Source organism: Ceratotherium simum, chromosome 17 (assembly GCF_057802395.1).
Source record: "Ceratotherium simum simum isolate JZ-2026a chromosome 17, ASM5780239v1, whole genome shotgun sequence".
NCBI lineage: Eukaryota > Metazoa > Chordata > Mammalia > Perissodactyla > Rhinocerotidae > Ceratotherium > Ceratotherium simum.
This window is the reverse complement of record NC_141916.1, coordinates 36,172,248-36,196,340: the sequence shown is the minus strand read 5'-3', so window position 1 is coordinate 36,196,340 and position 24,093 is coordinate 36,172,248. Positions and strand designations below refer to the sequence as shown.

General features: G+C 40.4%; 1 protein-coding gene across 3 annotated transcripts in view; it reads left to right on the top strand.

Annotated features, from left to right (window-relative positions):
• Window positions 1–24,093, top strand: part of RASSF8 (Ras association domain family member 8) — a 127,105-nt gene that overhangs the window by 13,765 nt on the left and 89,247 nt on the right. The window contains exon 2 of one of the 3 annotated variants that reach the window (XM_087442661.1): window positions 23,907–24,000. The exons of the other annotated variants lie outside the window; for them this stretch is intronic. The gene's annotated coding sequence lies outside the window, so the exon portion shown is untranslated. The remainder of the gene's footprint in view (window positions 1–23,906; window positions 24,001–24,093) is intronic. 3 annotated transcript variants of the gene reach the window in all.

The following is a 24,093-nucleotide window of genomic DNA, read 5'->3' as shown; positions in this document are numbered from 1 at the left end:
ATATGAAGTAGAATATGAAGAGAGAGTGGCTAAATGACTTAAAGGGTAGAGGTGTTCACTACAGCAGTATTTATTTATTTATTTATTTATTTATTTATTTATTTAGTCAGGAAGATCAGCCCTGAGCTAATGTCTGATGCCAATCCTCCTCTTTTTTCTGAGGAAGATTGGCCCTGGGCTAACATCCGTGCCCATTCTCCTCCACTTTTTATGGGACGCCGCCACAGCATGGCTCGAGAAGCCATGCGTCGGTGCGCGCCCTGGATCCGGACCATTGAACCTCCCAGGGGCCACTGCAGCGGAGCACACGCACTCAACCGCTTGCGCCACCGGGCCAGCCCCTACAGCAGTATTTATAATAATAAACATTGGACACATCTTCATGGTTGATAGCAGGGCTCTGGTTAAGTAAATTATGGTACAGGCACCAGACAGACTGTGATACAGCCATTAAAGATATTTACGAGGAATTGACAGTAATTTGGGTAAATGCGTATGCTTTTTTGTTAGGTGAAATGTCAGAATATAAACTGTCTGATCGTAATTTTTTGAAACAGGCATACCAAAAGAAAAAAAATCACCAGGAAGAAAACACACCAAAATATAAACATTGCATCTGACTTCAAGTATAGTATATATGTGTGTGTTTATGTACGTCTCTGTACATATATACACACACACGTCATAAATATACACTTCATTGAATTTTCACTGAACTTGGGTATGCTGAACATACCCATGCAACAAGTGTCCAGATTAAGAAATGGAACATTATCAGCATTCCCACAGGCTCCCTCTTGCTAACCATTCCATAGTTTTGACTCTTTTTTGTTCCTTATATAAATGGAGTCATACAACATGTACTCTTTTGTGTCTGATTTCTCACACTCAGCGTTGCGTGATTCATCTATATTGTGTATAGTTGTAGATTGCTCATTCTTATTATTTATTATAGGTGACTTTTAATCTTACTTTTTCATCTTGTCCAAAATTTTTTACAATGTGCATGTATTTTATAATCAGAAAAAGATAGCTTTTTTTTTTTTGAAGAGGTAAAGGCAAGTTTCTTTGTAACGTGCTTGGGTAGATTTAGTTGGCTAATTCGGCTAGACCGTGGGACGTGTGAAGGAGAATTGAGAAAATAAGTTGAGGCTGTCCTGAAACAGATGTGCAGTACAAATGTGAACTCAGTGTCAAGAGAACCAGTCTCTCTGTTTTGTCCTTTACTGGTATGGAACTGTGGACACATCCTTTAATCCCTTTGATCCTCATTTTGCTCATCCATGGGTCAACTGGATGTCTTCCTTATAAACTGGTCAAGAGGATTAACTTGAGATAATGAGTCTGTGAGATGATCTGCCAGATGCTGAAGTCCTTCATTTAAAAATTGGAATTAGGATGGATGCTCAGGGAGGGAACTCATGTCCAGTTGCCATTAATTTTCTCAGTGAAGTGAGGGGTGAGGGTTATTTGTGAGTGAAAGCACATGGCTTTGAGGTGGGCTTTGAGCAAAGCAGAGGAGCTTTAGGGCAGGCAGCCTCTAAGTGGCTCAGTGAGCTGGGGGTCCAGGGAGAGCGCAGCAGTGTTGAGGACCCCGCTGAGGCTGGAGCATAAACGTGAGTGAAGGTGTGTGTTTTTCTTCCAGAAGATTTATTATGTTTTGTTTGGGCTAATATTAGACTAATTTTCCTGATCATACAAGCGGAGGAGGTAGAAACAGAAAGAAAAGGGGAGAAGGAGGAAGCCCACCTGACACATGGGAAACTCCATGGCTGATCTACAAAGAGAGCACTCTGTTTAAAGGAAGCCTCCGATTTAAAATGTGAGTGTTGTAGAAGTCCACAGTGATTTGGAATTTAAGGATATCTTTTTCCAAGGGTGCTTACACAAAAAGGGAGGGCTAAGATTTTAGTCTAGCCCACAAAAGTCTATAAAACAGGCAGGGAACTTTTACTAATACTATGTTTTCTAGCTCTGAGAGTCCTAAAATCTCTAGCTGTTTTAACTATTTTAGATCCTTCAAATAGAATAGGGCTTGATGGGCCAGCCTGGAACCCTCTTCATGGATGGTATTGTTGCTGTGGGAATAGTACTCAGACATGGGAAAAACTGCTGAGGATGCACTCTGCGCTTGTCTGCCTCTTCCAAATAGGATGGTGATGGGTGGGCACTTGATAGATCCTGAACCCGAAACGGGGACGTTATCTACTTGTAGATAAATGATGTTGGTAGATTGAGTGGCGCCTTTACTCCTCATTGATCCTTTCAGACAGGATCTGTTGAGTGCCTGTGGGCTGGATATGCAAAACCAAAAAGAACCAGTCTTATCTTCTAGATACTTTGTATCTAGGCCAGGGATTTAAAGAAATAATTTTTGGAATGTGAGAATGGATAAAATGGAGATGTGGGTTCCTGGGGTGGGGTTGGAAGTGAGTGCTTCTGGAAAGAAGTTCCTAAGTCTGCCTGAAAAAATCAGGGAAGGTTTAAGAGGAAAATTCACTCTTGAGCTAAGACTTGAGGATGAAAAGGCATTTTCTGGGAGGATACCCCATACAGATAGCACAACAGGCGCAGAGGCACAGTATGTAAGGGAGAACATAGTCTGTTGGAGAACTACGAATAGTTTGATATCGCTAAAGTTAGATGTGTGCGGTGGGATTGGGGGAGTGGCAGGAGCAGAGGTTAGGAATAATTTTTTTCCCTCCTGGGAAAAAGGGTATCGCATTGTCCTAAAGTTTGATTAGCTTTTTGTTGATAGCAAGATTGGTTATGAGAAACACAGTTTTTCTGTCTCTGTCCTGATTTAAGATTTCTGCTTATTCAGATTTTACATTAGGAAATGTTGAGATTGCTTTAGAATTCACTAGGGCTGAGAGTACTGCTCGAGGTTTTCCAGTGTATTGAGATCGCCTTGTTTATATTCACAAATGTTTATGAAGCACATGTTATGTCGAAGGAATTATACTTGCTGAGGGTGGTATTACAAAGATAGGAAGTGGCCCCTGCCTTTCAAGAAGCTTACAATCTAGTTAGCAATGTAAAACTTGAACTTTCAAAAGCCCTGTTATGGAAGTAAAGACAATAGCAAAAGGAAAGAAGATGGACTTGTTACTTAGAACTGTGGGAAGCAGAGAAATCTATTTGGAAGACGGTGCACTCTAATCAGGGACTGAAGGACCAAAACAAATACGACTGGTGGACAGTGGTATAAAGGTGGGGCAAGGTGATTGGGGAACTGGAAAGAGGCCACCACAGCCAGAGGACCATGGTGGAGGCTAGCCCAGGAGAATGGATGTACAGAGTACTGTTGGGAGGTAGCACAGTGTCTAGAGTCACTCAGTCTGGGGTCTATTGCTGGGAGTAGAGAGAAATGGGGCTGAAAATGTGGCTGAGGCCAAGTGGCAAGGGTCTTTTGTGTTGCACTGAGGAATTTGGACTTTATTCCAAGGCGGTAAGCTTTTATGAACAAGTCTTCTACTGGTCTTCCTCTCTCACCCAGGCCACTGCTGTCTCAAGTCTCTCTTCCACCTACTGTGTTCAGAACAAGCCCAGTGTAATGCATCAGATCCTGACACCATGTGATAGAGTCTCACCTGATTTTGCACAGGTGACCAAGAAAGTTGTGAGTTGAGTCTAGAATCTTAGGATGTTTCCCTAGTCAACAGTTTAATGCCTCAGTGTTGGTCCAGTTTTTCAACCACTTTTATGTCCATTATATATTTTAATTCTTAACAATTATTGGGAATAATCAGATCACACCACTTATAGTTAGGGAAATGAACTGAGAAAGTTTAAATGAATATCCCAAGATCATTCAGCAGTGCGAGTTCAAGGTGAGATTAGACACACCGACTTTGACTTTATGACCCTGTTTGGTCCGGGATTTCTTCCATTAAGTTATTATGCCATGGCCTTCCACTCGAGTGATTCTGACTACCAGCAATGCATGTCAGCTGTGTTGTTATGGCATCGGTGAGATGTTTGCATGGATTCTTCCCTGTTAGGTATGACTTAAGTATTTAGAAATGGCGGAGGTTATGGGTTACAGCTGTAATCATTGCACAGAGAGAAACTAACTGGCTTATCTGGGAGTTTGCCCATAACCATCTTGTTATTTATTTTTCCTCTATTTAAAGATCCGCCTAACTTCTTAGTAAGCCTCTTTCATTCAACTGATTGTTTTGATTTTTTTCCTGGAAATAATCTGCCCAAATTGTTGGAGTTTTTATTCTTGACTTTATTTAGCAGGAAAATTGTTTTCCATCTTTTAGATATTCAGCAAGTTAACAAAGTGTATACTAATTTTGTGAATCATTTTTGAGTAATATGACTTGCCAAGTTAAGTACACAATTTAAAATATTTGTAAGACAAAAAAAATTGAGAATCTTGCTTTACAAATATACTCTCTGATTTTGCCAGGAGCAACAGAGTTGATCTTTTAAAAGTCATGATTGAGAACAACTAGGTTGTGGGGCAGCCATAGTATGGGCAGAGATACTAGTTTTTATGATTAAGGACCACTGACATCAAATACTAACCTATAGAATTCCTATAGAAATGTGGTGGTGTTGGGGCCGGCCCCGTGGCTTGGTGGTTGGGTGAGCGCGCTCCACTGCTGGCGACCCGGGTTCGGATCCCGGGCTCGCACCGACGCGCTGCTTCTCCGGCCATGCTGAGGCCGCGTCCCACATACAGCAACTAGAAGGATGTGCAGCTATGACACACAACTATCTACTGGGGCTTTGGGGGGAAAAATAAATAAATAAAAATCTAAAAAAAAAAAAAAAGAAATGTGGTGGTGTTGATGCTGGGGGAGCCTTGGGAGGTCATTGTACCATATTCTCTTTCAGAAGAGCAGTCGCAGAAGAATAGAAGAGGAGGGTCACATAGTTAGTGGTAGGATGTGAGACTAGGACTTGTGACGCTCCTCTGTTCAAAATCCTCAGTGGCTGCCCGTTACGAGTGGGATCAGGCCTAAACTTCTCAGCATGGCCCTTCTGTCTCAGCAGGAGTGTGGGAGATGGAGGCGTTTCCCAAAGTCTGATAACTAAGGCACAGAAGAGAAAATAGATAAAGGTAACTATTTGCTTGTTGGCACTGAGTGAATTTAATTTGATGACATTGTATTAATGACAATAAGTTTCAGGAAATGACGATGAAACTCTTCTAACATTCTATCCAAAAAAACGTACAACTGACTCTAGTTGAAGAGGCAGAGGCTTCTGAGCTTCTGATAGAGAGAGCCAATCTGGAATACTTGTTCAATTCTAAGGTCAAATCAAGTTATTTCTAAGCTCCTACATGACTGGGACTAGGCTTAAATATAATACCCTTATACATGTGGAGGTCAGACTGGCCAATCTCACTTGTATAATAAGAGCATGTGCAGTGGTGGTCATAAAACCTCCATGCTCCCTCATTCCTATCTTTTGTGTGTACTACATATAATTATATTAATAATGATATTAATTATGTTAATAAATAATGAGTATTGCTTATCTCGTTACCAGTCCAGAATGTTTTAGATTTTAGACAGAAAGCTGTGTGTGAGTGTGTGTGTTTGGTGGGGAGGGGCTTCGGAAACAACAGAACGAAGGCCCTACAAAACAGGCACACGGGTAAAACTGACATCCAGGAAAGAGGCAGGACAACAACAGGGCCAGCATTCTTCAATTTCAAAGTATAGTCAAAAAGATTGTAATAATATTGCACATGATTATGCTGCCTTATAGTTTTTAGACGATTTTCACATCCTTTAAATCATTTGATTGCCATAGCAAACCTATAAGAATGGAAAGCTAAAACCATTACTCACGTTCTCCATGCAAAGTTAAGTCGTAGAAAGACTGTGTATTGTGTCATATAACAGGTATCCAGACCATTCTTCCACAGTCAGTTTGTTCTTGCCCAACTCCTAATCTTTTGGGGCAAGTAGTAGATAATGGTCTATAAGAAGCTTGAAGCAGGTGGAGGTTACCTGCTCTCTCACAACCTCACCACCAGGTTATAATGAAAGCAAGTTTTGACTAAACTACTACACATACTGATAATTTTTAGATAAACATTCACTGGCAAGTAGCACAAAAAATTTGATACAGTTTGGTTTATAAGGTTGGTGAAGGCTCCGATCTTTGTGTTTTTAGGTGTTCTGATACACCTTTCAAGGAACATTTACTCCTGATACACCTTTCAAGGAACATTTACTTGAAGCAGCTAACAGCGTGGTAGAGGAAAGATTTTTGGTCTTTCAGTTGCCATAAGAGATTTAGGCTTCAGATTCTTTATACTCTCTTCTTTCAAGGGTGGAAGTGTCTCTAAACCATTTTAGCAAGCTCACATACTTGAATCCTTTAATTTCACCATGGTGATCCTATTTCTAACATTCATCATGCCAATTAGCAAGCCATTGATTGCACCAAAGAAAATCCATCCCGTAGGTAATAAGCAAAGTGTCTCCAAAGCATTTGTCTGTTGTAACCACCTCTGAAGTATGGGCTTCCTGATTGCAGCCCACTAGATCTACCTTGGACAGTGCATTCCTACTGCCAGATGTAGTTATTGCCTAATCTAAATAATGTCACAGAATATCATAGGCTGTTTATGCTGAAGTGGCTCAAAAAGCAAATTACAGATATTGAAACACATCTAGGCTATTGAGATATCTAGGGAAGTTACATTATTATTTATGTAGTCCGTTTAGCAAAATAGAGAAGTGTGCTTGTTAGCAGGCACAGTAATTTGATTATAGAATAGTCTTAACAGAATGGAGAGTGGGGTTGTGGTGATGTTACTTTTGCCTGTATTAATGCAGCGTGCATAGGGCCTATGTGTATTGTATCTGCTTAGTGCCTGTTTGCGTTTATATCAACTTCATACAGCCCAAGACTGAGTAAATCTCAGATGTAGTTTTCTAAGAAGAAATGAGGGCTAGAGATTTAAAGATTTCTATTACTGATTTAAAGCTAAGGTTTTGACACTCAGCCAAACGTACATTTACACAAGCTACATCCTGGTGAATGCTATGTACAGATATTTACATACTCAACCATGTGGTAGATGCAGTTTGGTAAACTTAATATAGATGATTTTTTGGATAGGTTGAAATATATTACCTATGGAATAAATGTGAGGCACTGGTGTGTGTATATATATATATATATTTTCTAAATTTTAATTTAAATTTAACCTGTGTGTAGCTATTGTCTATAGCTATCCCTAAAGATAAAAGTATATTGAATTTTCCACTCTTCTTTCCCACATGTGGTGGTAGGTAGTTGACGCATGTGATCGTAGTTAAAGACCAGGTAATAGATAAGCTTGTCCTGGAAGCAGGTAGAGAAGAGTCACACAGTGGGAGCTCTGGCAGCTGGCCAGGCAGGAAGAGAAGCCAGAGGGGAAAAATGAGAGCAATGCCCTCCCTGAAGCGAGGGGGACAAGCCTCAAAAACAAAGAGCTGGCCGGCAGTATTGAAGCTGAAGCTGGAAGTCAAGTAGGATAAGGACTCGACTTTTGGCAATGAGGAGATCATTAATGATCTTCTGAAGAAGAGTGAGCTAAGCGTGGAGTTGAGAAATGAAAGGAAATGTAGGCCGATTTTTAAATAATAATGGTAATTTTATTTATAATACTGTCTGAATGCTTATAATGTGGCAGGTCCTAAGCACTTTACATGTATTAACTCATTTAAATCTCACAACAACCTCATAGTCTATATTTTTGTATCCTCCATTTTATTTATGCAAAAACTGACACACAGAATAATTTGTCTAAACTCACACGGGTGGGAAGAGTGGGGCAGAGCTGGGATTCTAACCCAAGGGTGGCTCCAGCACTGTTGATTTTGACTACCATTCCATGCTGAAGCTTCGCTGTAGAGGAGAGAGGTTGAGTACTTTCGTGTTCTTTGTACTGTGTTGTGTGTTGAGTGATGGAGACGCAGAGACAGTCCCTACCCCTGAGGAAAGGCTAGTAGGGGAGATGGAGCAACCACACATGCAGTGTTTCCGTTGCTGTGGTAGAAGTGTGTAGCAGTAGAGTCAGGACACAGGAAGGCAGTGGCCAGTTTTTAATTGCTGGAGGTGGGAGGGAGGAATCAGGAAAGGTCTCTTGGAGAAGGTGACCCTTAAACTGAAGTTCACAGTGGCGAAATTCAGAGTGGTAGTTTAAAGAAATTTAGGCATGAGGGGCCAGCTCGGTGGCGCAGCGGTTAAGTGCACACGCTCCGCTTCTGCCACCTGGGGTTCGCAGGTTCGGATCCCGGGTGCGCCCCGACGCACCGCTTCTCAAGCCATGCTGTGGCAGCGCCCCACGTAAAGTAGAGGAAGATGGGCACAGATGTTAGCCCAGGGCCGATCTTCCTTGGCAACAAGAGGAGGATTGGCATCAGACCTTAGCTCAGGGCTGATCTTCCTCACACACACACACAAAAAAAAATTTAAGTATGAGAAGCTAGATTTCATCCTTAGATCTACTTCTTTCTGTTTTCATCAGATTGTCTAAGTACCCTTCCCCCATGGTTAAAAACCACTGTAAGCAAATATATCATATCTTTCGAAGTCCCCAGTGGGTTTGTCCTAACAAGGTATTTAACCCACAAATGTGAATGTGTTGTTGTTGTTATTTGTTTTGGCTAAGTGGGTCATTATGCTGTAATACTCATAATATAGTTATATGTAGCGTTCACTTTAGAGAAGGAAAACCAAGGACTTTCCTCACATTCTATTTTAAGAAAAAACACACACATATACACAACAAAATGGACAGTATTTTTGGTTTCAAAAAAGTATTTAATTAAAAAAATAAATGCAGTAACTATTATGCTTTCTCTTTGGGGTGGGGAAAACCCTTCTTCCATAATCATTTCTGTGCCTTCATTAAAAGCACCTTATAAGAAATGAAATTGTTGCCTAAATGACGAGAACAGGGAAATCAGCAAAGAAGGAGTTCTGGAAATCTTGCAGGCGCCTTCTGAATGGCTCTCACTCTATGCCACAGGTGCTCTTTCTCCATTAAGTGGTGATATAATGGAGCTGAATTTATTATTTCTTATTTATGTAATAGTTTTGTTACCTATTCTTTAAAAGCAAGAAAATTATAACTTTTTCTAATTCAAAATAAGTTTCATAAAACAAAGTTATTTCTATTACACTGGCTCACTATTGGTTTTATTTTGGGGTTTGTTGACCTAAATAAAAATAGTAAGAACCATGCACTAAGTGGATATCATATGTGCAGGGCTGTGCTAGGGCCTTTACCCACATTTTTGTTTAATTTTCACAAGTCTCCATGGTAAATTTACTCATTTTAGGAATAAGAAAATAAGTTTGGAGAGATTTTTAAAATTATAGAAAGTTAACTCAGCACCCAATGGGAAAAGCTGGTCTAAGAGAATGAGGCCAACATATGGAGAAAAAGTAGAGGTGAGCGAGAGAGTGCAAATGAGCAAAACAATGAGAGACTGAACAGGTTAGTCAGCCAACACCCTGACCTGGTGTAGTGTTGGAGGCTCCTGTTCTAGAACCCCTGAGGCTCTGGGTATGCAATGCTCTTGTCTTGGCTGTGTTAGCCTTCTGTGTTTATGGGGTGTGTGTGTTTATTTACAAATGCTTTATGGCAGGGTTTGCAAACTCATTACAGCAGTCAGGCAGATGGCATTAAGAGGTGAAGTGGGTTGCATGTGAAGGATGAGTGGTTAGGACTGCGGCAAATTAGAGGGTACACAAGTTACCTAAAGGGGGCAGTCCCCACTCAGCTCCTGCTGATTACTGCCCTTAGGAAATGTGGGGTGGACCGTTTGGCAAACCTTCAGGTTTTTCCAGAGAAGCCATATATTTGGATTTTTTGGGTGATTTCCATCCTTTTTAGACATCAAAAAGACTAGGTTGGCCAAACAAAATACTTAATGGAAGTTGGATTTGTGCTTTAAATTGTATCAGTGTCTTCCTGGAGTAGGATGGGGGTAGTACTAAGTTCTTCGGCTTTTGAGAGAGGACTTCGTGGTTACCTGAGTAGCCTCAGCTAGCTACTAAGCAGGCCAAGCCACAGCAAGGGCAGTAGTTACAAATGCCCTAATTTTAATTTTTGCATCACAGATGTAGATGTTGAGATAGCCTCACTGCAAGAATAATTTAAACTCAAGATAATTTTAAAAAGCATTCATGGAATGAGATATTTCAATTCAGTGAATTTTTCAGATGAAAAATTCCTTTAAAACTTTCATTTTAAGAGTGAAAGATCTCAAACTGTCTGCTTTAACAAAGAGTATATTAAATATAACATGGGGGGAATTGTTGAAAGATATTATTAGCAATATTCTCCTATAAATTTACATTTTGTCTAGTAGAAAATAGGCAATGGATGGGTACTTTTTATGGGCAGTATAAGGAGATACTAAGGCAGTTGCTTTAATAAAAAAGGAAAGAGCTATGTTGTTAGGGTGACATATATCCTGGTTTACTGGATCAGTCCTGGTTCACTCCTGTTGTTCTGGCATAATAATAGGACCTTTTGTCCTGGATGATGAATTGTATGGTCATCCTATAGTACGTTAATATGTTTTAGTTGCTGGTCCCTTTTTCATAGAGGTGGAGAGGCAGGTATGCTGAAGGACCTTGCTGCTTCCTGTAAAATTAATCACTCCAGCAAAGGCTAGATCAGTCTTCACCTCAGAGTGACTCTCCCAGCCTTCCCTGAAGGATCTTTGCTTTTGCTGTGAGGGTTTTACTTGTCAGCACCATTTAAGACATGATTGATTATATCTATTTCATAGTTTTCAAAGCCATCCTCCTTGTTAACTTTAACCTTACATCTGTATCTAATTTGTGCTATATGAAGGAGGCATAGCAATCTCCATTTCAATAATCTATACTAAAAATTCTCTGTAATCATCCTTAAATGACACTTAGGTAAAGGTAATAAAACATTGATTTTTGAAAAAGAGCATTTCCAAGTAAACATCTTTTATTGTATGAAATTGAGCATGCTGGCTGCTACTTTCCAGATGTATCCATTTTTTTCAGAAATTGTTTTATAATTATATGCTGAATGATATGATGTTCCACATCTTTTTCAACTTGGAATAAATATATAAAAGGCGTGTTAATCAAATTTGTGATTGAAAATGTTTGAAGATATAGGTAAAATCTAAAAATGACAGATTGAGAATTCAATCTGAATTATGGCTGAAACATAAAAAGACTAAATTTAATGGGTTGGAATATGATTTAGATTCAAACTAATATCAGTTATGCAAGTACAGGAATGAGGAAACTTATCTCAACATAACCTCATGTGAAAAAGGCCTAATGGTTTTAGGTGAACATAAGCTCAGTATAAACTAACAGGAAATAATGGCTGTTTAAAAAGTTAACACAAACTTTCATTTCTGGTGATATGTGAGACCACATACTCTAAACTACTCTTGCACCACAAACTAAAAAATAAAAATGCTAGATAAATTATATAAATTGTGCCTTTAAATTGCAAGAAAAAAACATTGGCCTGAAAGTGAAAGTGAGAACTCAGAGAGATGAGCAAAACACCCATTATGAGAACACCTGATTTTCTTGGTCTCCTGTTGCTCTGGTGACAGGAGACAAAGCCCAGAGCCTGCGTTAGGGAAAAAAGTTTAACAGATGATGTCGCCACATAAACCCAGGACCCCTAAAGGCCCCTTTCATGGTGTATAGTGTTGAGCTAGAAATGCAGCTTTTCCCTTGACCACCTCCCAGTCCCCAGCAGCTCTAAGGAAAACTGCCTATCTAATATTTCATAACCAATAACTGTTACCAAACACAAACACAGGTTTGTTTGCCTGCCACACAAGAAGGGCCGAAAGAAAAAAACTGGAACACCAGGCTTGTGGCAAGAAAAGGAGGTTTCATAACCGGCATTCATGCAGGTTTTCAGTCCTAAGTTAGACCTACCTGAGTGGTCCAAAAAAGGTATATATAGCTGTAAAGTGGTTCCAGCATAGCCAGCACAAGGCAGAAGCAGGTGCAGATTCTTTCTGGAGGAATCTTTCTTCAACCCAGGCCTCAAAGAATTCAAAAAATATTCCAGGAAATTTTAAATCACAGTCAAAATTATAAAACAGACGGGTAAACAAAGCATCATGAATTGAACCAGCCAAAATAGTAGAAAACAGAATTAGATATATAATGATCTCAGATATATTTGTCAGACAGAGAATGTAAAATAACTTTGTTTTAAAGAAATGAGAAGGTTAAAATGTGGGCAAATAGCAAGTGAATATTAAAATGACAAAGGAGGTCTAAAAAAACTAAATAGAGCTTTGAGAAATTAAATATTTAATTGGAATTTAAAAATCAACAAACAGGCTTAACTGTAAATTAGACATAGCCAAAGAGAGAATTAATCAACTGGAAGACAGTTCTGAGCTTTTTGACTGTGACCCACAGCAAGAAATTCATTTACTAGGGCTGGCCCAGTGGCGTAGCGGTTAAGTGCGTACTCCGCTGTGGCGGCCCAGGGTTTGGATCCCAGGCGCGCACGAACGCATAGCTTGTCAAGCCATGTTGTGGCGGCATCCTATATAAAGTGGAGGAAGATGGGCATGGATGTTAGCCCAGGGCCAGTCTTCCTCAGCAGAAAGAGGAGGATTGGCATTGATGTTAGCTCAGGGATAATCTTCCTCAAAAAAAGAAAAAAAAAAAGGTAAAAGAAATTCATTTACTGATGTGTGTGTACATGTGAAACATGTCTATAATTTAAGTCAAAGTTTCAATAAACTGATTGTATCCTTCTAAGTATAATGTTCTCAGCTATATTTCCTTTTTGATTTACTCTTTTTTATTTAAAAGAAAGTTGGATCTAACCTAGGAAATTTTATGAACCATGATGAGTCATGACCACAGTTTTGAAGAAAACTGATTTTAGTAAAGTTGAAAATATGAATACCCTGCAACTCAGCATATGTCCACTAGTTTTCGTAGCATTTAATTTGGCCCATCCCAAAAAACCTGGAAGAAAACAACATCGATTGTAGAAAACATAACTATGGTGTGGTTTATACATAAAGTGGATTACTGTAGGACTGGAGCGATACTGAAAATTATGAACAACCAGTACAGCATGCACATCACCGTGCCAGCGTGGATGCTGCCTGGAAACAACCAGCCTCAGCCCATACCTGTGCATGTCAGCCCTTTGCCAGCTTTGAAAATGAGTGGATCACCAATCCATGCATCAACATAATATTGAATGGAAAAAGCAAGTTGTAAAAGATTATGTGTAATATGATTCCATTTATATGAAGTTCAGAAATTTGGGCAAACTAAATACTATATTGTTTAGGGATACAAACATGTGATTAAAGTATTTTTTCTTTTTTTGTGTGAGGAAGACCAGCCCTGAGCTAACATCCGATGCCAATCCTCCTCTTTTTGCTGAGGAAGACTGGCCCTGGGCTAACATCTGTGCCCATCTTCCTCTACTTTATATGGGACGCCGCCATAGCATGGCTTAACAAGTGGTGCGTCAGTGTGTGCCCAGCATCCGAACCGGCGAACCCTGGGCCGCTGCAGCAGAACGCATGCACTTAACCACTGTGCCACCGGGCCGACCCCTAAAGTATTTTTTACAAGGCGAGGCTACACATAGAATTTAGGAGAGTTATTACCTCTAAGTGGAGGATAAGGAAGTGGGTTAGGAAGAGTCAAAAAGAGCTTCAGAGGTATTCATAATTTACTTTTTCTTCTTAAAATTGGTTGTGGGTACACAAATGTTTGTTCCCTTGTAATTCTTTATATTTTATATCTAGTCAACATTTATGAAAATAATTTAATAAAAAAGCCAACGCAGACTCAACACTGGTAATAAATCTTTTATGCTGATCAGTCCATTTTTAGAAAGTCATTTTAGTTTTAGGTGCCAAATTTTATAGACATTAACAAACTGGAATGTGTCTGGAGGAGAACATCCAGGGTGGTGATGTAAACCTGGCCTTGAGCCTTTCATTTTTCAGATGCAGATCATGTGGATTCTGAGCGTGGGGGAGTTTTGATTTCCCCAGGTCTATTGGCTGGCTGGTGGGAGTGGGAAGTGAACTCTGGTCTGTTAACTCAGGATAATGCACTTTTGCTGCACCATGCAGAAAGGAGTTCTAAAAAATTCCCATAATTGTTCTGTAGTTTACTAAAGGTTTTGTTTTTTTCTGTCAAATGCTGTAACTGTGGCATGTTGTAATATACCAAGTAACAGCTCAGAAACAGGATCTTTCATTGCTGGGGTCAGACAAGCCCTCTGCTGCCCTTAGCGTCTGAAGTCATCTCTAGATTCAGGTTGTGTCCAACAAAGGGACACACACCTGGGTAACTTAGTTTGGTGCCTTTTAGAGGAAAGGCAGACTCAGTCCTATGATTTCTCTGTCTTTGGCTATGCAGAGAGCCAGTTTGTCTGACCAGGGCCTCAGCTGGATGTAAACATGGAGGGCTGGGCAGATAGTGGCTTTTGTGTAGGTAATGATTACTCGAGGTAAAGGAGTAAATTAACAATTATTAAGGATCTGCAATGTGCCAGCTGTTATTAGGCATTTTTTTAAGACTTTATATTTTTAGAGCAGTTTTAGGTTCGCAGCAAAATTGAGAGCAAGTTACAGAGATTTCCCATATACTCCTGTCTCCAGACGTGCATAGCCTCCCCCACCATCAACATTCCCCACCGGAGTGGTACATTTGTTACAATTGATGAACCTACATTGACACGTCATCACCACCCAAAGTCCACAGTTTACATTATGGTTCACTTTTGGTGCCATACATTCTGTTTGGAAAAATGTGTAATGATGTGTATCCACCATTATAATATCATACAGAGTAGTTGCACTGCCCTAAAAATCCTCTGTGCTCTGCCTATTCCTCCTTCCCTCTCTCCTAACCTTTGGCAACCACTCATTTTTTTTACTGTGTCCATAGTTTTGTCTTTTCCTGAATGTCATATAGTTGGAATCATAGAGTATGTAGCCTTTCCAGATTGGCTCTTTAACTTAGTAATATACATTTATGTTTCTTCCATGTCTTTTCATAGCTTGATAGCTCATTTCTTTTTAGTGCTGAATAACATTCCATTGTCTATATGTACCACAATTTATGCATTCGCCTGCTGAAGGACATGACATCTTGTTGCCTTCAAGTTTGGGCAATTATGAATAAAGCTTCTATAAACATACGTGTGCAGGTTTTTATGTGGACATAAGTTTGCAACTCCTTTGGGTAAATACCAAGGAGTGTGATTGCTGGATGCTATGGAAAGAGTATGTTTAGTTTTGTGAGAAACCACCCAACTGTCTTCCAAAGTGAGTGTATCATTTGGCAGTCCCACCAGCAATGAATGAGAGTTCCTGTTGCCCCACAGTCTCACCAGTGTTTGGTCTTGTCAGTATTCCAGATTTTGGCCATTCAAATAGGTGAGTAGTGGTATCTCGTTGTTTTAATTTGCATTTCTCTGATGACATATGATGTAGTACATATTATATGTTTGTTAGGCATTTTCACATAAAAATGTTTTGTTCCATTGGGAAGGAAGTGATCTTATCCCCATCTTACAGATGTGGAATTTAGGGAGAGGTGGCTGAAATCAGTATTTGGGAGAGAGAAAGCCTTCCTGTCAGGAGAGCAAACTGTGGAGTCCTGGCTGGAGGCAGTGTTGCGAGGTGCTTAGGAGCATGGACTGCAACGGACAGGGCTGGGTCCATGTGCAGATTCTGCCATTTGCTAGCTGGGTGACCTGGGTCATAAGCTATTTAATCACTGTTTAACCACCCCGTGCCTCTTGCCTCATCAGAAAATGAGGAAAATCCCTATTTCGTGAGATTTTTATGAGAAGTAAATGAATTAATATGCATAAAGTACTTAGAACAGTGGCTTGGCACATAGGAAGTGCTATAAAATGAAGTGTGCAGAGAAATTTTTTTCCTAACTTGGGCCTGCAGCAAGCAATTCTCCTGGTCTCTGTGACCCTCTAGTAGAGCCTGCCCTCAGTCTTAAAGGGGTGAATAGTTATATCCAGTCTGGGTTCTCCAGCATCCCAAGTTGGGTTCTCCCTGACCCGGAAGGTAGGAGTGGCCTTGATGATGTGTGTTCATCAGGTCATCCTCTTCCAGGATCCTGCATCTCCTAGGGCCATAGAGTTGTTGCCAATGTCCGTGATTAAAAGACACACCAAGTGTACTTATTCCCAGGAGCTTGCTCTGCAGAGGAGGAATTGAGGCTCAAGGAGGTTATGACTGTCCCAAATCCACTTCACAGCAGAGCTGGGATTAGGGTGCTTGCTGTTGTCTGTACTTACTCCAGAACGTGTAGAGGACAAGGCCAGTTTTGTCTGTGGAGCCTCGATGTCATACAATGTGGGTGACCTCACGTTTCTTGGGTCGGCTGGGCCATTGAGACTCTTGGGTTTCATGTGCCCTTTGGGGCCTGTGATGTGCAGGCTGCTGCCAGCTTCTGTGTCAAGCCAGGGCAGCTTGCCTCTTCTGTGAGCACCTCTGCTAGCCACTCCTCTTAACCCAGTTTCTCTCTAAATTGTTCAGGGATTAGACATTTATTGGCTTATTCCATGTGTTTCCCCTGAGTCTAACCTATCATTTCCCGTGGTCATTGGCTTCTCCCAACCCTGACAGAGTTCCTTGTTACTTACTGCTCCCCTGGCCTCTTGTACCACTTCTGTTTGCTTTAGTCATTTTCCCTTCTTTATCCTCCCCCAACCCTGTTTATTCTTACACATTTGTCCTTGTGTGTTTCTGCCATTTTTCCTGTACCAGGATGGCCTGTCTCCTGAACTCTTGGCTTTTAGAGCCATTGCTAGGCAGTGAATTGGTGTGAACTGGAACATGGTATGAACTGACCAACACCCACAGTACGTCATGTGCACTGTGCAGCCTTGCCTCCTAGCTTTCTTCTGATTAGCCTGAAGCCAAATTGAACATTATTAACACAGCATTATAGTCAATTTTATATGCTTTCAGCAAGGGGAAAGAGTACATGAAAACTGAACCAAAAACTGTGGGAGACTATAATTCCAGGAACGATCTAAGGACTTCCCTTCCTTAAGGCACTGAGGCAAGAAATGATAAGGTTTCAGAAACAGGTAAAGTATAATCTGCACGAGTGCCTGGCTTAAATTTGTTTAAACGTAAAGATACTCTTTTCTTCAACTTAAGGTAGCTTTGTTGCTTATGCTTTTCTTTGAACTGAAATGAGGACATTTATTCAAGATTAACATACATTATTAAACAGTGTGATTTAGAAAATTAGATAATTATTTAAAGCATACTTGAACATGCCAACGTACTGTAGTAATTTCCAATTTCAGTAGTAGAATATTCTTTGCTCTCTATATTTTTTGCCTTTTTTATGTGTGCGAGCAATTTTCTAACAAGTCTTGTTTTTAAATGGAGAATGAAAATCATTGTCACTTGAAATTAATTAGTGTTACTTTAAAAATTAATCCCTTCCTCACATTTCAACTTACTCTTCTTTATAGTAGGGTCTTTTTAAAATTAGTTTTCTAAGACCACTAGAAAAAAGATGGGAGAGAGTTTAAAACATCCATGCAGACAGCATTCCAGTCAGAACTGTCAGATCTTTGAAAGTAATCTTGGGATTTTTCTTGTTGTCTGGTAGCCGTATGGAACAGATGGTTAATTGACAGCAATAAAGCTGGATAATCAAATCTGATAAGCTAAGAAGAGGTTAACCAGAGCAATCTGTAGTATTTAGAAAAATTTCCAGGGTGACTGGGGAGTGGTGGCTGAAATCAATATTTGCGATTTCATTTGTGTTAATACAGAAATACAACGTGAAGCCACAAGTTTGTTTTTTAATTAAAATTTTTTTCTTTCATTTAAAAAATAGTTCTCCCACCCCCCAACCAATCCTTCCTTGTAGGGAGAGAAGGAAAAGGAAAATTTGTATCCGCTAACTGCCTGCACTGCCACCTCAGGAAATAGCATGTCACATTCTTGCTTTATCAAGTCCCTGCTCCTGGCCTCCCCTGATCCTCACTGATTGAGTGTGCCCAATGCTGTGCCAGGTGCTGGGCCTGTAAAGAAGAAATGAGGCAGGATTCCATGGCACAGTAGGGGAGTGGGTCTCACAGATAACACAGAACAGTGTGGAAACCTCCAGAGAATCCTTTTAGTGTGTTTAGGGAAACTGTATCTGCTGGAGGACTATTCACAACTTCATCAGTTTTACTGCCTTTGTAGTTTACTTCATTTTAATTAAAAACCAGTTAACTTCCTTGAATTTTTCCTAGTCTTAGAAAGCAGCTCTTTCAGGGGTTTACCTATTCCCCCTAAATTCTTCTGCAGACTCACGTGCCTCAGCAGAGTCTTGGACTTTCTGAGCGACAGTAAAGACAGCTTTATGATGTCTCCCATGCAGAAGGAGCCTACTTCCTTCTGTATTCTTCGGGTCTTTTTCCCTCCTCACATTCCCATCAGTTTGATGTTTTCTCTTAAAACTTCGGCCCAGCCATGTGTTCTGTCCTAATCACTGGGCCACACCAAGATCATGCTGTTCTCGTCTCAGTGCTTAATGTGATGATTTAATATATCCCAATAGCATGTTTGTCTGATGTGTGTTCTATAGGGAAACACAGCTTCCATTAACTTGGTAATGTTTGTCCTTTAACCTACATGCATTTAACAGTGGGGGCCGACTCAAATTGGAGTAATAGATCTTCAATAAAGACACCTAGATAATTTTTTTTTTTTTTAAGATTTTATTTATTTATTTTTCCCCCCAAAGCCCCGGTAGATAGTTGTATGTCATAGCTGCACATCCTTCTAGTTGCTGTATGTGGGAAGCGGCCTCAGCATGGTCGGAGAAGCGGTGCGTCGGTGCGCGCCCGGGATCCGAACCCGGGCCGCCAGCAGCGGAGCGCGCGCACTTAACCGCTAAACCACAGGGCCGGCCCCACCTAGATAATTTGATGAATACTTATCAAAACTCGGTAGTTGATCTTCTGAAAACAGCTCTCTGGTGTGTGGGATATTGGAGTGTTAGCCAGGGAAGGAAATCCTATCCAAGTAATCATTGGATAGCTTGTCTAGTAATGTTTATGAAATGCACTTTTCAAACTGGTATAAACAGAAGTGTTTGCTTGGCTATTTTAGAAATAGTTGATCACATCCTCCTTTGTTGCTCTTCCTGATTTCCCGAGTGACATTTAATAACAAATCATAAGACTAAAAAGGATGCATTTCAATTCCTATGGTTTGTAGATCATTTTGTTAGACCAGAAGGGGAAGGTGCAGTAAAGAGTGTGGGCCTAGTTCGCAGGAAGGAAATATACCCGATAAATAATCAGCAGTTATTAAGAGACATCCTACAAGCAAATGAAGCAGGGCTCCATTCTTTACTTCACTTGTTGGAAAAAAAAAAAGGCAACACCTCTGGGACAGTGGGATTCATTTTGCTCTTGAGTTGTTTTTAATCATTCTGTTTTGCTTGTGTTCAGTGTATAGGATTTGCAATAACCTGATATTATGTTCACTTACATCAGTAACTTCTATTTGCATTCTTATCCATTAATTTAAATAAAGGCTATGCAGGTGATACTAGATATATTAGTTAATATTGCTGCATAACAAGTTGCCCCAAACCTAGAGACTTAAAACAATAAACATTTTTTATCTCACCTAGTTTCTTTGCATCAGGAATCCAGGAATGTCCTAGATGGGTAGCTCTGGCTCAGGACCTTTCATAAGGTTGCAGTCTAGCTGTCATCCCATGTTGTAAGTAGCCTATGTGAAGGCTTGACTGGGGCTGGCAGATCCCCTTCCAAGGTAGTTCACTCACATGCCTGGCAAATTTGAACTGGTTATTGGCAAGAGGCCTCAGTTCCTTACCACATGGACCTCTCCGTAGGGCTGCCTGAGTATAACATGAGCGAGAGATCACAGAGAGCAAGATGGAAGCTGCATTGTCTTTTATGCCCTAGCCTGGAAGTCACACGTCATTTCCATGACATCCTACTGGCTATACAAGTTAACTCTGCTCATTGTGGGAGGAAAATACACAAGGGTGTGAAGACCAGGAGGCAAGGATATTTTTGGGCTATCTTGGAGGCAGGCTACTAAAATAGGAGAATGTCTAATCTTTAGCACATATTTAGAAGTGTCCAGGGAATGTTCAAATAACCTTAATTTTAATTTTGCCAAAAATAATAAAATTATTGGAGTATAGTGGTTTCTGATTTTTGTCCCTTCCTTTTACCCCAGATTGCACATGTTGGTACACATTGATTATTGGTCTATTTCAATTACTTACAGATATCTATTTTTCAGACATGTGGTCATGGGAGAATTATATCTAGGTATATCTATTTTTCAGACATGTGGTCATGGGAGAATTATATCTAGGTAAAAGGAATCATGTAGCTAGGCAGGGCTTTCACTAATTATAAGCTCAGCACCTCTGAGCAACCCATTGCCATTCTGTAAAACCCTCTGAATTCGTCAAGTCCTCAACAGATATTTATTGAGCACCTCTTATGTGCTAGGCAGTGTGAATGCAGATACCAGTGCAAAACATCTCTGCCCTCAAGCAAACATTTCAGTATAATTTATGCTGAATATTACAGTAGAGGTACATATTGGAGATGGTGAGGTCACTTGTTGAAGATCATGGGCTCTGAAGTCAATTTGCCTGAGTTCAATTCCTGGCTCCCCTATTTATTAGCTATGACTTTGGACCAGTTATTTAACCTTTCTGTTCTTATAGTTTTCTATTCTGATTATTCCCTTATTACAGCTTACCTACCTCATGAGTTGTAAGGATTTAGGAAACAGTGCTTGTGAGTACTGTTAGCCAGTCTCTTGGGAACACCCGTAATGATCAGCTTGGATGAGGGAAGGTTTCCAGGGGATGTGAGATGTTGAATTGTCTCTTGGAGGGTAAGTTGGAGTTTGGTCAGCACAAAAAGTTGGTGGGGGGGCCCGCCCAGTGGCGTAGTGGTTAAGTTCACTTGCTCCACTTCGGCATCTTGGGGTTCTCAGGTTCGGATCCCAGGCGTGGACCTACACACCGCTTCTCAAGCCATGCTGTGGCAGCATCCCATATAAAGTAGAGGAAGATGGGTGTGGATGTTAGCCCAGGGCTGATCTTCCTCATCAAAAAGAGGAGGATTGGCAACAGATGTTAGCTCAGGGCTAGTCTTCCTCACCAAAAAAAAAAAAAAGTTGATGGGGCCCAGACATGGGATGCCAACATGAAGTAGAGCCAGAGTTTGAGAAGTTGAGCCATGGGGTGAGACTGGGGCATGTCATGTGGTAGCTTCAGGAGAGTGACTGGAAATGAGCTTAGACAGTGACCTGCAAGGATGTGAGGAGTCTCAGGTAGAGCACCAGTACATCTTAAATTTTCCGAGATCATCCCAGTTTAAATCTCATATTTCTTATTGCCTTTATGAGTACTCTCACAATTGCTAGATCTTATGTCCATATTTGTGGTTAGGGAAATATTGTCACTGCAGTTATGGGCCAAACAAAATAAGTTTGAACTTTTTTTGTGGAGGCTTTTAAAAACAGTAGAATGAGGGGCTGGCCCCATGGTCTAGTGGTTAAGTTTGGTGCACTTTGCTTCAGCGGCCTGGGTTCAATTTCCGGGCGCGGACCTACACCACTTGTCGGCGGCCATGCTGTGGCAGTGACCCACATACAAAATAGAGGAAGATTGGCACAGATGTTAGCTCAAAGCGAATCTTCCTCGGCAAAAACAAAAAACAAAACAAAACAGTAGAATGATAAGATGTGCTCTTTTCTTGTTTGTTTTTTTTAAAGTGGTCTGGCTGAAGGGTAGATAATGGGTTGAGTAATTAGGATGGTTATAGTAATTGAAGGGAAGATAGTTGAGGCCTCACAGGGCACTAGAGAGGTGATGGCAGGTGTACAAGACCCTGAGTCCCTCACTTCTTGTCAGGTTTGGCATTTCCCACAGGCTTCCCAAGCACATTCCCAGGGCACTGGTAGGACAGGGACACTTCCCATCCCATCCCAAAGAGCCTTGACTCATCCAGAACTTTACAATTATAAAAATCTAAAAAGGAGAGATTTTAATGTGAGCATATATGAAGTTAGTATCATTTTGAATGATATATAAGGGAATAAGCACCATAATCTTCCTGGCCTTTAAATGTCTGGCTCTAGTACTGATAACCTTATTTTATAGACAAAAGAAAATAATAATTATGTCAGTTTTAGAAACTCTCTCTCACTGCCCACTTCCCACTTCCAAAAGGTTATCTTGACAAAAAACTAAAAAGAGAGATGAGGATTTAAAGAAGAAAAGATGGGTAGGAAAAGAGATTTTGATTTAGATTAATAAGAATCCCTTTGCCAACCAGGCTAGATTCCAGATAGCTTCTAGGCCCAAGGGTGGGAATGAGGGTGTTTAGTCTATTTATTTTGCCTCTTCTCACCATGGTTCTGAGTTCCCCACCCAGTGCTCTCTCTCAGCACAGTTGACCCTTATTGCTTTTTGAATGACATCGTGCTCCATGGGCAAGCTCTTTTACCAAGGCACATCAGCCTCAAATGTGTGTCTTTCTTCTAACTTTTTTAGGAGGTAGCTGGGTCTAGTTGAAGCTAGAAGGAAATACCCATCTGAAATAAGAGGATGAAAAGGAATTCTGTGCTATCTAGTTGACTTAAGGCCTATTTTTCATTAGAAAAACATTTTAATGTGACTGCTACTCTCTTTTTCTTTTAAAACTTGAAGCATGCACTAATGCCCCTTTGTACTGCAGCTGTAACACTATGCAAAAAATGATCCGGAAATGAATGTCATTTTTATAACAACTGTTAAGTTATATGAAGTGTTAGTCCAATAACCAGATTTGGAGACAGTGTCTCCATTCAGGGATACAGTAGCTGTGCAGGAAGAACCAGCTATGGGAGGGGAAACTAGACTAACTTCCCTCTTCCTCAATTGTGTTTGAAATTTATATATTTTCTGATAGCTTGCATCAGGTTTGAGGTCCACCAGTTCTTTCTCCTTATACTATTTCTGATTTGATGTTTCATATTATTTCATAATTATGAATTTAAGGATGGTAACTTTTTTTCGTGGTATTTTCTATTCATTATAAAAGTAGTTCAGTGTCTTAGTATATTAAAAAAAAACGGTTGATGGAAGATGGTCTTGTTACTAAAGTAAACCTTTCTATAAATAAATGCAGAAACATCTGTTAAGGGCATAGTCTGAATGTGGCAGACATATGAATTGCGTCAATTTCCGTCTTGTGGCCAAGATTTCTTTCTTAGGCTTTCTTTATAGCTAAGTCATGGCAGGGTTTCACATTCTCACAGCATTAGGCAATAGAGTGGTCAAAGGGACTGGAGCCAAGTTACCCTCTTTCTTGGATTAGCGAGTGGTAGTAATTTGTACTCACCAAGGAAAAGTGCAGCGTGCTTTTGTTTTTATTTTTTAGGACTGAAAACCCGAGATCTCTCCTTCAACTTCATTTTAGGCCCTGCCTTTAGGCAGTTTTCCAAATATCTAACTGCTAAACTGCTTTCAAGAAATTATTGTGGTATTGCAGGCAGCTTTGGTCACGAGAGAAAGAAGTCACTAAGTCTTTCCTAGAACACCATGGCCCCTTCAAATGACCTTTTTAAGAAACAACTGAAATTCCTTTTTCAAAGGCACAAAAATGCTAATTGAAACCAAACAGAAAACAGCCCCCCTCACAAATACTGCAGTTCAGAAGACTAAGGGGGAGGGTCAGAGAGGGGAGGAAAAATTCTTCTTGGGAATACTATTTGAAGCTAAAAGCTTGTGTATTTTGCTCTTTGATGATTATAAGTTAAAATGAGGTGATTTAGCATTTTTAAGATAAAAAGTAGCCAGGACTACATGTGTAAGAACACTGTGTACCTTTTCAGGTGCCTGTGTAGCTCCTAGAATACCTGTCTGGTGCTCTCCCCTTCCTCAAGACTACCTCACGCTGCTCCCACCTGGGGACTCCAGCGAGGTAAGGTGAGTCTGAACATTTGTACTCCATACATACATCCTAGAATAGTATCGCTTAAAGTGACTTTTTAAAAACAACTTTGCAAAGTTTTGGGAGAC